General features: G+C 39.1%; 1 protein-coding gene across 2 annotated transcripts in view; it reads left to right on the top strand.

Moving 5' to 3' along the window:
• robo3 (roundabout, axon guidance receptor, homolog 3 (Drosophila)) overlaps positions 1-14,499 on the top strand; it is a 205,744-nt gene that overhangs the window by 21,668 nt on the left and 169,577 nt on the right. The window lies entirely within an intron of this gene.

The raw sequence follows: 14,499 nt of genomic DNA, 5'->3' as shown, positions 1-14,499 counted from the left end.
CCCTTCTCACCTTTTTTACCCCTACCCATTTTCATGCCTGCATATCTGTGTCCCAATATTTATGCACTTGGCTGTAGACAAATTCTCCAGATATGCTTTTGTCATTCACTATTCCAAGAGGGGTTATACAATAAATGGTTATCAGTGCCAAAAGTCAAGCTAATGCCAGCACGGCATAGATTAGTCCGGAAATAAATCCACTGCCATATGAGCAATCTCGTTACTGCCAAATTACCTTGGTCTTTCTGAAAGAAAGAACAAGGTATTGTTATTGTGCAACTTTATTATTATTATTATTATTATTATTATTCAATAATTCTCCGCGTTTTTTTGAGCCAACGCACAGCCCAAACCGTAGCACCGATCGGCACCGTTGAAGTATCGGCACGACCGGATTTTTCGCGTGACGATGGGAATTTTTCAAACCGCCACGAAAAATTTTCCGTTCGCCCGTAAACGGCAATTTTCCGAAAAATAAAAAAAGTTTCAAAATGTATCTAGTCCTACAATTTTTGACCAAATCACATAATTTGGGCATCAAAAATTCCGGGACGGTGAGGGGCATAAAAGTTGTATACAGAATTTGGCAAAAATTTACGGTTCCCCGGAAATTTGCCAAAAACTTTCCTATTCATTTTGAATGGAAAAAAAACGCGCGCTTCACAGCCCGAACCGTTAGACCGATCGGCACCGTTCAAGTATCGGCACGACCGGAATTTTCGCGTGACACAGGAAACTTTACAAATGGCCCCGAAAATTTTTCCATTCGTCCGTAAACGGCAATTTTCCGTGAAAAAAAAAAAAGTTTCAAAATGTATCTAGTCCTACAATTTTTGACCAAATCACATAATTTGGGCATCAAAAATTCCGGGACGGTGAGGGGCATAAAAGTTGTATACAGAATTTGGAAAAAAATTACGCTTCCTCGGAAATTTGCCAAAAACTATCCCATTCATTTCACATGGGAAAAGTTCCATTCACTTCCAATGGGATTTCCAATGGAATTTACATTGCATTGATGCCATTGACGGCCATGCATGTCAAATCTACTGATGCCAATGTACTTGGATTCAATTGATTATATGGATGTCGATGCCATTGACTGCCATGGACGTCCAAAATTTTTCCCATTCATTTTCAATGGGGAAAAAACAAAATTACCCCAAATCAACAGAAAATGACCAGATATCAATAGGACGTGTCCCCCAAACTTCCCCAATTCCATTGACGCTTATGAAGAGTGCCGCCATTGACTTACATGGACGTCCAAAATTTTTCCCATTCATTTTCAATGGGGAAAAAACTACATTTCTCCAAATCAACAGAAAATGACCAGATATCAATAGGACGTATACCCCAAACGTCCCCAACTCCATTGACGCTTATGGGGGTGCTGCCATTGACGTCCATGGACGTCCAAAATTTTTCCCATTCATTTTCAATGGGAATTTTTTTTTTTTCCCCAAATCAACAGAAAATGACTAGATATCAATAGGACGTGTCCCCCAAATGTCCCCGATTGCATTGCCGCTTATGGAGGGTGATGCCATTGACGTCCATGGACGTCCAAACTTCCCATTAATTTCCAATGGCATTTCTTCATGTTTGTTCATTCTATTGATGCCAATGTACTTGGATTCCATTGACGCTTATGTAAGTTGATACCATTGACGTCCATGGACGTCCAAAATTTTTCCCATTCATTTTCAATGGGAATTTTTTTTTTTTCCACAAATCAACAGAAAATGACTAGATATCAATAGGACGTGTCCCCCAAATGTCTCCGATTGCATTAACAATTATGAAGGGTGCCGCCATTGACGTCCATGGACGTCCAATTCTCCAGTTCATTTTTTCTAATGGCTTTTTGTTTTGTGCCAATGACTGGCATTATCATCCATTCTATTGATAGACCTGAGTGGGGCTAAGATCTGTATCTCCACAGAGGAAAGACCAAGGTGTGTAATTTCTCCCGAAATTGCAGTTTCTAGTTACTCAGTGTGGCACTGGTAAAGGCAAAGGGGTAGCCACTTAGTTGCATGGTGTCACCTTGATTTCCTGCCTATCATTTGGAAAGAGTGAGGGGAACTGAGAAGGAACAGTGTTGTGTACTGGTGCGTATACTGTATTCGTTATTAGGTTTTGAGCCAACACAGTGGGAATGGTAGTTGGTTCAGGAAGCTTAACCTCTCACAGCCCATCTGCTGCAGGCCCTGTACCAGGTGGACCACAGTATGAGGAAAAAAAATCTGATTGTGCTTTAATACTCTTTGTTTAGTCATCATCTCATCATTTTTTAAAATATCGTATTTTTTAGCACTGTAAGGCGCACCTAAAAGCTTTCATTTTTCCTCAGAAAACGAAAGTTCGCCTTATAATCCGATGCGCCTTATATATGGATCAATAATGGCTAATCATGGTATGACATTCCCTGTACCGCCGCTCCAGCTCATGGATGCATAACGCAACTCCAGTCATTATTACTACTACTGCTACTACTACTGCGCTTTATAATTCAATGCGCTCTATATATGAAAAGTTTTAAAATACGCCATTCATTGAAGGTGCGCCTTATACTCAGATGCTTCTTATAGTGCGGAAAATACTCTTTTTGAGAGTAGATATCAGCACAATACTTGTATATCATCCTGTAAATGGGCTTTGTCATATTTGTACTGTAAAGGTAACAAAGTTTCTTTAGATATAGTGAAACAAACAAAAGAGAAGTTGAAAAAAAAAAACACTATTTAAAAACATTCTATGCCACTTGGACAAAACAGCAGAACCAATTAACACATTGACAAACCTCATGCTTGCATACATACGCATACGTTTCTCTGTGAAAGATGATTGGACAGGCTGGGCAAGGTTCCAAAGCGGACTAAGACTACAGATCTGAATTGAGTGAAGTGTAAACTAATAGTGCCGCCAGCGTTACCCCTTAAGCTTATAATAATGTTTAGCTAAGTTGTCAACTTAGTGGGTATTTGTGTGTGTGGTAATGCCATGCACTGCAGCACAACATTAATTAAAAAGTAAAGTTGCTATGAAATATTACAGCAAGTGACTTTAAAATTGTAGCAGACTATATTTTGGACACAAATCCATCCAAAAAAGTGACAGAAAAGGCCTACTAATGAAATTAGATCCTAATTAGTCTTCCTTTCTCAGCTGCCTTAGCCTCGCCCACTAAAATATATCCAAACATTAGATGATGTCACACCCAGAATGAGCTAGAGATGTTTGTAATCTGCTAGAATGCTATTTAAAGGCTTTCTGTTCTCTAGTTTCTTTATTTTTTTTAATTGTATGGATTGATTATTTATCATCTAAAATATCAGGAAAATGTGACAGTAACAAGAAAGAAATCCAATAAAGCGACAGTTATGAGGTATGTATCCGTAACATATTTACAGACGCCATTTTTTTCATTCTGATGAGATTTGTTTAAAAGTAAAAAACATGCCGGCAAATAACTTTATAAAGTCGTTTTCCTTTTCTAAATTAAATAGACATTAATTAACGATTTTAAGCTAAAATTGAAAGAAAATTTTGAATAATAAATGTAATTACTTGCCTTGTTTCTATGGCTGGGTTGAAACAAAAGCAGTTGCGATGTGTCTCAGGGGTAAAAAGGACAAATTAAAAATAGTCTGTGGGCATGTTGCGTGAAAAAAAATTCTATGACAGCATCTGGACCAGTGTTTTTCAACCGGTGTGCGGTATGTGTCTGACCGAGACGGGTTTTTTTGGCTTGGGAGAGTCATGAAGACTGCTCTTATCTCCGGTTCTTTTGTGCCCGCCCGAGAAGCGCCCTTTTCGGCTTGGGCGCCTCATGATGGCTGCCCTTGCCTCCGGTTCTCCCCTGGCCACCAAGAATGTGCCGTTTTCGGGCTGGGGTTCGAGTAATCAATCCATCAACAATTAATCAACAGTAATTAATAACATTATTAGGGTGGCCTCTAACAGTACTTTGAAGGACACTCAGCCTTGTTAACAGCACGCGGACGTCGTCTGGCAGAGTTGCAGTTGGAAGGAATTAGGAGGAAGGTTCTCATTCATGTGCAGGCAAGCAAGTTATTGCTCGTGTCACGTTCAAGAACTGCTCGGGCATACACTTCATAGTGGTATTGAGGGGGCACGGAGCGCGGGGCCGATTAATAGGGGGCCTTTCTCTGTCAAAGCTGAAAGAGTGGAACTGAAAACACAAAGAAAGAGCTTTTTACTTAGAAAATTCTTGTGAATAAATGCGCAAATCCCTCAAATTTTTATTGAAATGGACGTAAAACAGACTCGATTCTTGGTTAACAGCAAAAAAAAAAAAAAAAAAAAAACGGGCAGTTAGCATTTATTTTAAGTAAATATGTCGAATGTGCTGCTTGTCTTCAAGTCACACTGTGGCTCCGCCTTACCACAACAAACTTTTGTGAATAAATGCTTAAATACCTGACTTCTTTATAGATATGGATGTAAAAGACTCGATTGAATGCAAAAAACAAAAAACAAAAAACAAAAAAAACATGCAGGTAGCATTTCTTTTACGTAAATATGTCGAAGGACGATGCTAGTCAGTAGCAGCTAATTTCTCCCATTGATTTTTTTCACAACGTTTAAAATTGCATGCATGTTACGTAAAATATAATAATTACCTTGAATCCTCGAACAAATAACTCCTTAGACAATCCTTCCTGTTGGTATGCAGTACAGCTTTCTTATCTTTTCAACTAAATCCGGCGTTACCTATGCTGCATGCGTTTGTGAATAACTCCTCTTGATGTGGGCGGCCCCCTGCTTGAAGGAGAGGCGCAATATGTGCCCGATGTGACCTGTCAATACCATTTTGAAATCTATGGTTCGGAATTCTAGCCATCAGCCACTTTGCTGTCCACTACAATGTGTTGGGAAAAAACGCGGGTGGGGGTTGATGGTCCTCACATATGGATAAAATTGAAAGGATACTTTCATGTGTATCAACACTTGCCGAGTCTAATCAAATGATGTTCAGTAGACATCCTAGGGTCCACATTGTCGCAGACAGCAAGGTGGCTGATGGCTGTAATTACCTCCCACGCCCACACGCGACCAAGAACCTTCTGTGTGACGCCCACGGAAGTCTTGGTGGCAGTCATGGATACGTTTTTAAAAAGGTCTACTTCGAAATCCAAACTGAGCCCTGGACAAGATTCTGACCCAGATGAAGGCCGTAGCATGAGTCAAAGGCAAGGCAATATAGTAAAAGCTATGTTTCGTTAGGATTTACTTTCACCGGGGTTGAGACGAAACGTACTCCATGATGTTTAACGTTCCATTAAATATCACACTGAGTAAGTATAAATATGAATAAACTGTACAGAAAGTCATTTTGAAACATTTTTAGTTAGTGGTGTGCCGCAAGACTTTTTTTCCAATGTAAAAATGTGCCATGACTCAGAAAAGGTTGAAAAACACTGATTTAGACATTACATCTAGACATTAGATCTAGACATAAATGATCTAGACAAAAATAACAAATCTTTTGTCTTAAAATACTTAGGTTATTTAAAAGTCGGTTTCAGGAGCACAAGCCGTCTGTGTGTGTTTTCCGCCATATGCATACAGTGTATCACAAAAGTGAGTATACCCCTCGCATTTCTGCAGATATTTAAGTATATCTTTTCATGGGACAACACTGACAAAGTGACACTTTGACAGAATGAAAAGTCGTCTGTGTGCAGCTTATATAGTAGAGTGAATTTATTTTCCCCTCAAAATAACTCAAAATATAGCCATTATTTTCTAAACCCCTGGTAACAAAAGTGAGTACACCCCTATGAAAAAATGTACATCCCTAAATGTCCAAATTGAGTACTGCTTTTCATTTCCCGCCCGCCCATCTCATCAGACCGTAGGACATGGTTCCAGTAATCCATGTGCTTTGTTGACATGTCTTCAGCAAACTGTTTACAGGCTTTCTTGTGTACCATCTTCAGAAGAGGCTTCCTCCTGGGGTGACAGCCATGCACACCAATTTGATGTAGAGCGCAGCGTATGGTCTGAGCACTAACATGCTGACGCCCCACCTTTTCAATCTCTGCAGCAATGCTGACAGCACTCCTGTAATGAGTCACTTGACATTTTGGAGGTAAAATGACAATCAGTACTCAATTTGGACATATAGGGATGTACGTTTTTTCATAAGGGTGTACTCACTTTTGTTGCCGGGGTTTACATATTAATGGCTGTATTTTGAGGGGAATATGAATTAACTGTACTATATAAGCTGCACGCAGACTACTTTTCATTGTGTCAAAGTGTCATTTTGTCAGTCTTGTCCCATGAAAAGATATACTTCAATATTTGCAGAAATGCGAGTGGTGTACTGACTTTTGTGATACACTGTATGCAGTGTTGGGCACGTTACTTTAAAAAAGTAATTAGTTACATTACTCACTACTTCTTCCAAAAAGTAACTGAGTTAGTAACTGAATTACTCAATGATAAAAGTAACTAGTTACCAGGGAAAGTAACTATTTCCGTTACTTTAAAAAGAACTTGTTGTATGTCAAAGAATTTGAAATTTTCTGAGCAGTATTCGAGTCAGTGGAATAGAGAACAACAGACAGGTAGTTAACTTGTTAGGTGCTTCAGCAGATTTGAATTGCTTACCACAGATGTCGACAAAAGCTTTGCCCCGGGACATAAATTACACATTAGATGCAGGTTCTTTCCTTTAATTTCGAAAAACTTGAAATAGTGTCTATATCTCCACCTCTTAAAGGACAATTTTTCTTCTGAATGCGCTGCCATCCCGACCCTGTGCATCTGTTTTGCGTGTGTGTGTTTGCCGCACGCGCTGTTCCGGTTTGCTTGTAAAATCACCGGCTCTGATTGGCTTACCACGACACATGACTCTAACCCTCATCCAATCACAATCACTTCCATCGCATCTCTCGAGGGGCTGCATTTAGGTAGGCTCGTTTCCCGACAATTCACGTCACCTTCAAAGCGTCTGCCGTCCTCAAGATGGAAGCAGAATTATTGCTGGCTGACAGTGGGAGATGGGAATAAGGCTAGCATCAGGTGTAGCAAACACAGAAACGTTACCAAACTTTGGAAAGCATTGTCTAATTGAATGAGCAGGGACAAACAGCTTGGAGTCAGAAGTACGTGCGTTATTCTCGAATCTGAACGCACCCCAAGTCTTGGATGACAAATCAACAGACCAGAGAGTCGACTCGACATGGCTGGTAGTTTCTTCAATTTATTCAGAGTAAGTAACGCACCGCTTTTGACCGTCAGTAACGGTAACGGCGTTGTAACGGCGGAAAAAGTAATTAGTTAGATTACCCCATTACTGAAAAAAATAACGCCGTTACGTAAAGGCGTTATTTATAACGTCGTTACTCCCAGCACTGACTGTATGTACTGTATACTGTATGTGCAGTTGTTCAAGCCCCACTGCAGTGAAGTGGTGTAGTTTTGGGCAGCTGCAACTTAAATATAAGCAATATTTTTTGCATTATACCAGCAATTTTTATAAAGTGCATAAACAGGCCAACTTTTTTCAAAGGATTTTCTCTCATCCTTACTTGCAATTTTGTCAAGTTGAGGACCATTCTTTTTTAGGTGCATAAAAAAGTCAGTCACAATAAAGCTAAGCGCCACAGCAGAGTGTGGGTCTTTGACATTCAGAGCTATGTACTTGTCCAGCCTCCTGGCGTTTATTTCTTAGGGTGTTTTATAACACTGACATTTTTATTATGCCTGTTACTTTCCTACTGCTGGGCTTTATGGCTCATGAATATTCACATCACAAAGGAGGGGACGTGGACATTTTTGACACAAGTGAGAGTGGAATGCTTTTTGAATGGAAATAAGTTCTTTCCTTCTGAAATACTACCCCAGCCCACTCTGTTAAGGTTGTGTAGAGGTCACGAAAGCAAGTTTCAAGATGGCAGTTGCCCTGTGGAATTTGGATGAACAGGTGAAGATGTGCTGTAATGTCGATCTTCCTCCTCCTGGCTGTGAACACTTTCAGAAATAAGGGTGAACTTTCTCACCATAGTAATCCCAGACCCGAGTGAGAATGAGGCAGCTGAGCTGCACAATCAGCAGTTGGAGCCGCAATCTTTTTTTCTCTGCCACACACGCACAAACACAACCCACACACATTCACACACTGGCCTCTTTGCCTTCTGGAGCTACCCTCTATCTTCTTTATTGAACTCAAGTAGTCAGAAACTGCAAAGCCCATGATTGGGATTTTGATGTACATGCTGTCGTACATGGTGCCGCATCATTTATCACTGACTACCATTGCACTACCTGCAAGACCTCACTCAGAGCTTCTGTCAGTCTTTGTGCCATTCTAAGGGCAAAACTTGTGGGTACACCTTCCGAGTAGGAACCGTGACTCTGTATGGGCGTCACGGTTCGGTACAGCAGGAAAAACAAATTAAAAAGCAGCTCTTTTATTAAAGTGAATACTAAAATCTATCTTTGTTATGCACAGTTCATGTGCAAAAATAGACTACACACCCATTTTTGTAGGTTGACTGAGGTAAACAGTTAAAGTCTGAAGCATTCGCCAGCTGGCAACCTTCGTAATTTAAAAAAAAAAATAAAAAATTATCTAAATGTGAATTACTATTGTTTTCAATGTTGGATTACACAGTTAACTGTAAACGATTACCAGTGAAGATACACTCTAGGGCTGCAACCAACCATGATTTTTATAATTGATTAATAGAATGATTAATTAAATCAATTGATCGGATAAATGTCAACTTTTTTCAATTACCTTCACAATTTAACTTGAAGTTGTTTTAGGCATGTTGCAAGTAACAATGTAGATAAAATGGATGACTTTTTCCTTCAAAAGTAATATTTTATGACCGCTTCCTGACTTAATTGTAGTCTACAACTGTTCTGTTTTAAGTACATAAAACTTGTTAAAGTGTTTAATAAAGGTTCTGAGTATAAAACATTAAAATAATTTCTCACTCTACTAATCAGACAAAAGTCCTGTTCATTAAAAAAAAGTTGTTGTTTTTTGCTTGTGGGCAAAGCGCTCATATAAATTAAGTCATTGACACATTTTCTTTGTACAAAGTAAACAACAAAATCGAATAGGGGGGAGGCAGACTGTGATCAGTCAGTTTTCTTATCAAACAGTTGTTCATAAATACAATCCAAATCTAATTTCAAAGCACACTGTCTTGTATGACAAATTACAGTTTGAGTTTGTGTTGAAAGGAGACTCGAAGCTGTTTTATGAATGGGTTTATGTGTGTGGTTTTTATATAAAAAGAGATGACACAACTATCTAACAATAACTCAAGTGCTAATATGCATCTCCAAAACAATACAAACGGACTTTTTACAATACCTATTAGCATAATTGCTAACTAGCTTAGTGCTACGTGCTAAGTAGACTCATCAACAAAGAATACAAAAATACAATTGGCTTTCATATACACACTTCTGACGGAGGCACACTGGCTATAACAACACAATAGAATAACTCTCGACAATTAGTAAGATTATTGATTTAGCAACCAAACAGCAGCAGTCATAGCAGTGAACTCTCTCTCTTGCTCTAATCACTGGCGTGTGCGTGTAGCCTCACATTACCCACAAACAAGGACCCAATCGTGACTGCTCATAGATGCTGGCAAAATCGATTATCAAATTAGTTGGCAGCTAATTTATTAATCAATTTTAATCAATTAGTTGTATCTGGCTTAATATACTCTATACGCGCTATATTTTTATATGGGTTAAAATAAAATAAAAAAGCAAATCGTTCCAAAACTGAAAAAGCATCTCTTGAAATAGAGCAAAAAAAAAATCCTCTGTGTTGCAATGACTTTAGCTTAGGGCAAAATAAAATTTTCCCTGATTTGAAAATATAAAATATACTTCAGAAGGTCTTAGTAGTACTGCATTTGCTAGTTCCCACTCTGTATATTCGCCATGACTACCCGTCTCTGCTACTGTTACGCACACGTCCCTATGGTCGTCTTGCGTGGTTTTCGATTCCAGGAAACGTACGCGGCACCGCACCATGTTGATATTTTCCAAGTGTGCAACTGCGCAATGATTTTAACATCTCAAGGAACTGTGTTAGACTTTGTCGTTTTCTCAAGACTTATTTCAGTTGTAACTCTACAACTGCTTGTGAAAGCAGAGCATCACGCTCTCCTCCCGTGTGATGTGTTCAAATGCATTCACGAAAGAAACAGAGCTCATAAAATGTACTTGGACAAGCCAGCAACAGAAGACAGAATGTACAGTGTGTGTGTATTTTTATAGAAAAAATGCGCGCACCCCTTGTGATTTTGCAAGTTCACCCACATAGAAAATAGGTAGAGGTCTGAAATTTCAATCATAGATGCATTTCCACATATGGAGACATAATCAAAAAAAAAAAAAAAATCTGGAACTCACATTGCATGATTTTTTAATAATTTATTTGTAATTTACTGGGGTTCCTAAGTATTTGTAGCACTGACAAAATCAGTGCTCATATTTAGTGCAGAAGCCTTTGTTGGCAATTACAGAGGTCAGCCGCTTTCTGTAGTTCTTCACCAGGTTTTCACATATGGAAACAGGGATTTTGTCCCATTCCTCCACTAAATATTCTCTAGACCTGTCAGGTTTCGCGGCTGTCGTTGAGAAACAAAGTTTCAGCTCCATCGAAATATTTACTATTGGGTTGAGATCTGGAGACTGGCTATGCCACTTTTCAGAACTTTGATATGCTTTTTACACAACCACTCCTTGGTCAGCTTGGCAGTGTGCTTCGGATAATTGTCATGCTGGAAGATCCAGCCACGACTAATCTTCAAGTCTCTGACTGAGAGAAGGAGGTTGTGGCCCAAAATCTGACGATACATTTGACCATTCATCCTCTGCTTTATACAGTACAGTCATCCTGTCCCCTTTGCCGAAAAGCAGCCCCAAAGCATAAGGTTTCCACCCCCGTACTTCACAGTGGGGATGGTGCTCTTGGATTGCACTCATCCTTCTTTTCCCTCCACACACAACGAGTAAAGTTTGCACCAAAAAGTTCTACTTTGGTCTCATCTGACCACATGACTTTCTGGCATGACCCCTCTGCAATATTCAAATGGTCCCTGGCAAACTTCAGACGGGCCTTCACATGTACTGGCTTCAACAGGGGAACCTTTTTGATGATGATTTTAAACCATTGCACTGTAGTGCTCTACTGACAATAGCCTTTGAAATTGTGCATCCAGCTCTCTTCAGGTAATTGACCAGCTCCTGCCGTGTAACCCTCACTTTTCTCCTCATGAGTGATGCCCCATGAGGAGAGATTTTACATGGAGCCCCAGTCCGAGGTGGATTGTCAGTCATGTTTAGCCTTTTCCATTTTCTAAGAATTGCTGCATTTGTCGATTTATTCTCACCAAGCTGCTTTCCAATTGTCCCATAGCCTTTTCCAGCTTTGTGGAGCTCAACATTTTTTTCCTCTGGTGTCTTTTAAAAGCTCTCTGGTCTTGCTCATGTTAGAAGTTGGATTATGACTGACTCACGGGTGGTTACTCACGGCGTTAAGTTGTACTTTTTTAAGGCAGACTGACAACTCTTTGAGTGCTATAATTATTGATGATTATAAGGGTTGCAAGTACTTGTGAACCCGGTGAATTGCAAATAAATTATTGAAAAATTATACAATGTGAGTTCCAGATTTTTTTAGATTGTGGCTCTATAAGTGGAAACGCGCCAATGATTGAAATTTCAGACCTTTACCTATTTTCTAAGTGGGTGAACTTGCGAAATCACAACGGATGCAAATACTTCTGCTCCCTACTGTATATAAATATATATAGTATATACTATATATACACACACGCACTGTATGGCTCTCGTGGAATCACATTTTAAAATATGTTGGGTGTTTTGGCTCTCTGTCAAAAAGGTTCCCGACCCCATGACTGTCGTTAGATTCAGCTTTTTTAAAAAATTCTTTTCATATATAGAGTATATTTATTTTTTTGTCATGAATGGGACACTCCACATCTACGTTACAGCTGGGTCTCTCTAAAAAATCCCATGTTAACCTAATTTGTCAGCAGTATACTGATTGATGTCAAAACTGATAGAAAAGAAAATATAGATTCATTAGTTTGTAGTTTGAAGCATTTATCATGAAAGTATCCATTAAATGGTGAAAATTATAGTAAACCTTTACATGTCGATTCACAGTGTGTGCCCCTGAAATTTCTGCTAGCGCCCCTAAAATTTTAAGTTATGGACCACTGTGCTCCTGGTAAAAAATGTTAGTCTGGAGCCCTATATTTGCAATCACTGACTGTGTAGCCATGGAGGATAATATTTGGCATCAGGTTTGAGTCTTGAAAACTATGTTTTTTAAGAACATATTGTTTAGAGGAGAATATCATATACACATGGTGGTGTTTTGTCTGATTGTTATTTATCATACTTGCATATAATTTAAATCAGATATTCATCAGGTGGCTGGAGGATGAGCACATCACCTCTTAAAATATTAAAACCCTGAGATGTATAGTTATATAGTTGTAGGTTTGATCACTGTGTGTCTATACCTGCATAGTGTAGTTTCATTCTTTTACTAATAGGATTTCGGCTTTACGCAGACTGTTGGTCATAAGGGCTAGTGGCTGTACTTGTTTGAAAGAGGGAGATCAGATGGCTGAAGTGGGCATCAGACTGAGCCCCCTCTGCATGATCTGGCTGCCGGCCAGTGATTGAGCCATTGCCACTAGCCAAAGCCCCCTCTAGAGCACAGTCATGAATTAATTACACTATACTAAGGTGAACATGACAGATGACCGGCACGTGTATATGACCCTGAATTATAAATAAAGGGTCAGTAGTACAATAGCCAATTCAAGGTCCGTGTGTGTATGTGTTGGGGGTTGGCTGATGGGTCTTCTACAACAGGTGGTCTGGGGATGAGATTTAACCCCCACCCTTAACAATTGTGTCGAACAAGGGCCACAGGGGTAAAGAGAACAATAAAGTGTCCTTGCACCAACTGTTATGTCCAATGATCTTCATTATCTTTCTGAACCAGGGGTGTCCAAAGTCTTTTCCGCTTTCAGAAAAATCAAAGGATGCGAGCACCACCTTGAAATCCTTCCACTTTTATTTGTTAAATACGATGATAAACAATACAGTGGTCCCTCGCGGATTTGTGGTTCACGGATTCAGTGCATCGCTGGATTTTAAAACAACAGTTGGGAACTTTTCAACCTTTATAAACATTCGTGATGATATTTTGACTGACTAGTTGAATGACACCTCTTTTATATCTTGAGAGAGTCCGTATCGCTTGCACTAATTAGTTTCATGGCGGATCGCAAACAACTATCAAGTGCATACTGCCACCTACTGTGCAAGAGTGTGGTGGTTTTTATTTGTTAATATCTTGTTCACCTGCCTAAAGTTGCTTGTACTTGTATTGCTGCCTCTAGTGCTCAGTTACGGTACAGTTGTAGGGGCATAACGATTGTACAGAGGCATGAAAACGAAACTACTAAACAAACAATTTAAAAAGTAGTACAGTAAAAGTACAGATACCTGCTGTAAAATGTAGTAAAGTAAAAGTAAAAAGTACCACTTTATATTTGTACTCAAGTAAAGTACAGATACACAAAAATCTACTTAAGTACAGTAACGAAGTACTTTTACTTCACCACTGAAAAACACTGATGAAATCTACAGCGTTTCTCACCTAAAACTGAAGTTTTGGAAATCATTTGGATTTTTTTTAAAGACGCATTCAAAGCTAGACAAAGGTAGTGACGGCCAATGGAAGCGTCCTAAAGCAATGAAGCTTTGCAGCCAATTATTATTATTGTTGTTAAAAATATCAAAATATACACATTTTAAGGACACAACAGAGAAAATAAAGGGAAAAAAATCCATACAGCCAATGGCGTACTGCACATAACACGTCGCCTTTGCTCATTAATATTCATGATGCTAGCAACTGTTGCTGGGGAGTGGTCAAACTTGCGTTTTTTCCTCATTCTAGATGCATGTAAATAGTGTACGAACGAGATGTTTACTGAGCTAAACCTGCTAATTCTGTTCGAAAATGATGTCACTGGTGCTTAATTCACTGGTAAAGATGTGGAAGAACATACAAATGTTAAGTTAAACAGATGGCTTGAGTGTTGAGGGCTGAAAAAGATGGGAAAAGGAGCTGACCTGATCCAGAAGTAGCTTTTTTATCGACACATTTTACTTGTGTGCATCGCCTTATGCCACTGACAATGACATTCTCCTGTTTCAACAAACTATCCTTTACCATCATATGCCGTGTCTTTTTTATATATTATATCCTCTGTTTGTTTTACGACTGTTATTGGGGGTCATTTATATTGTTATTTTTGTGTAGCGATGGCAACTGCTACTCAGTGACAGCCAACGAACACTTTTAATTTTTTCCTAAATAACAAGTATTATTTATATTCATTTATTTACACGTCCCCCTGACTAAAGTTA

This window comes from Corythoichthys intestinalis, chromosome 18 (assembly GCF_030265065.1).
Source record: "Corythoichthys intestinalis isolate RoL2023-P3 chromosome 18, ASM3026506v1, whole genome shotgun sequence".
Lineage (NCBI taxonomy): Eukaryota > Metazoa > Chordata > Actinopteri > Syngnathiformes > Syngnathidae > Corythoichthys > Corythoichthys intestinalis.
The sequence above is the reverse complement of the archived record's forward strand: the minus strand, read 5'-3'. Positions and strand labels throughout refer to the sequence as shown.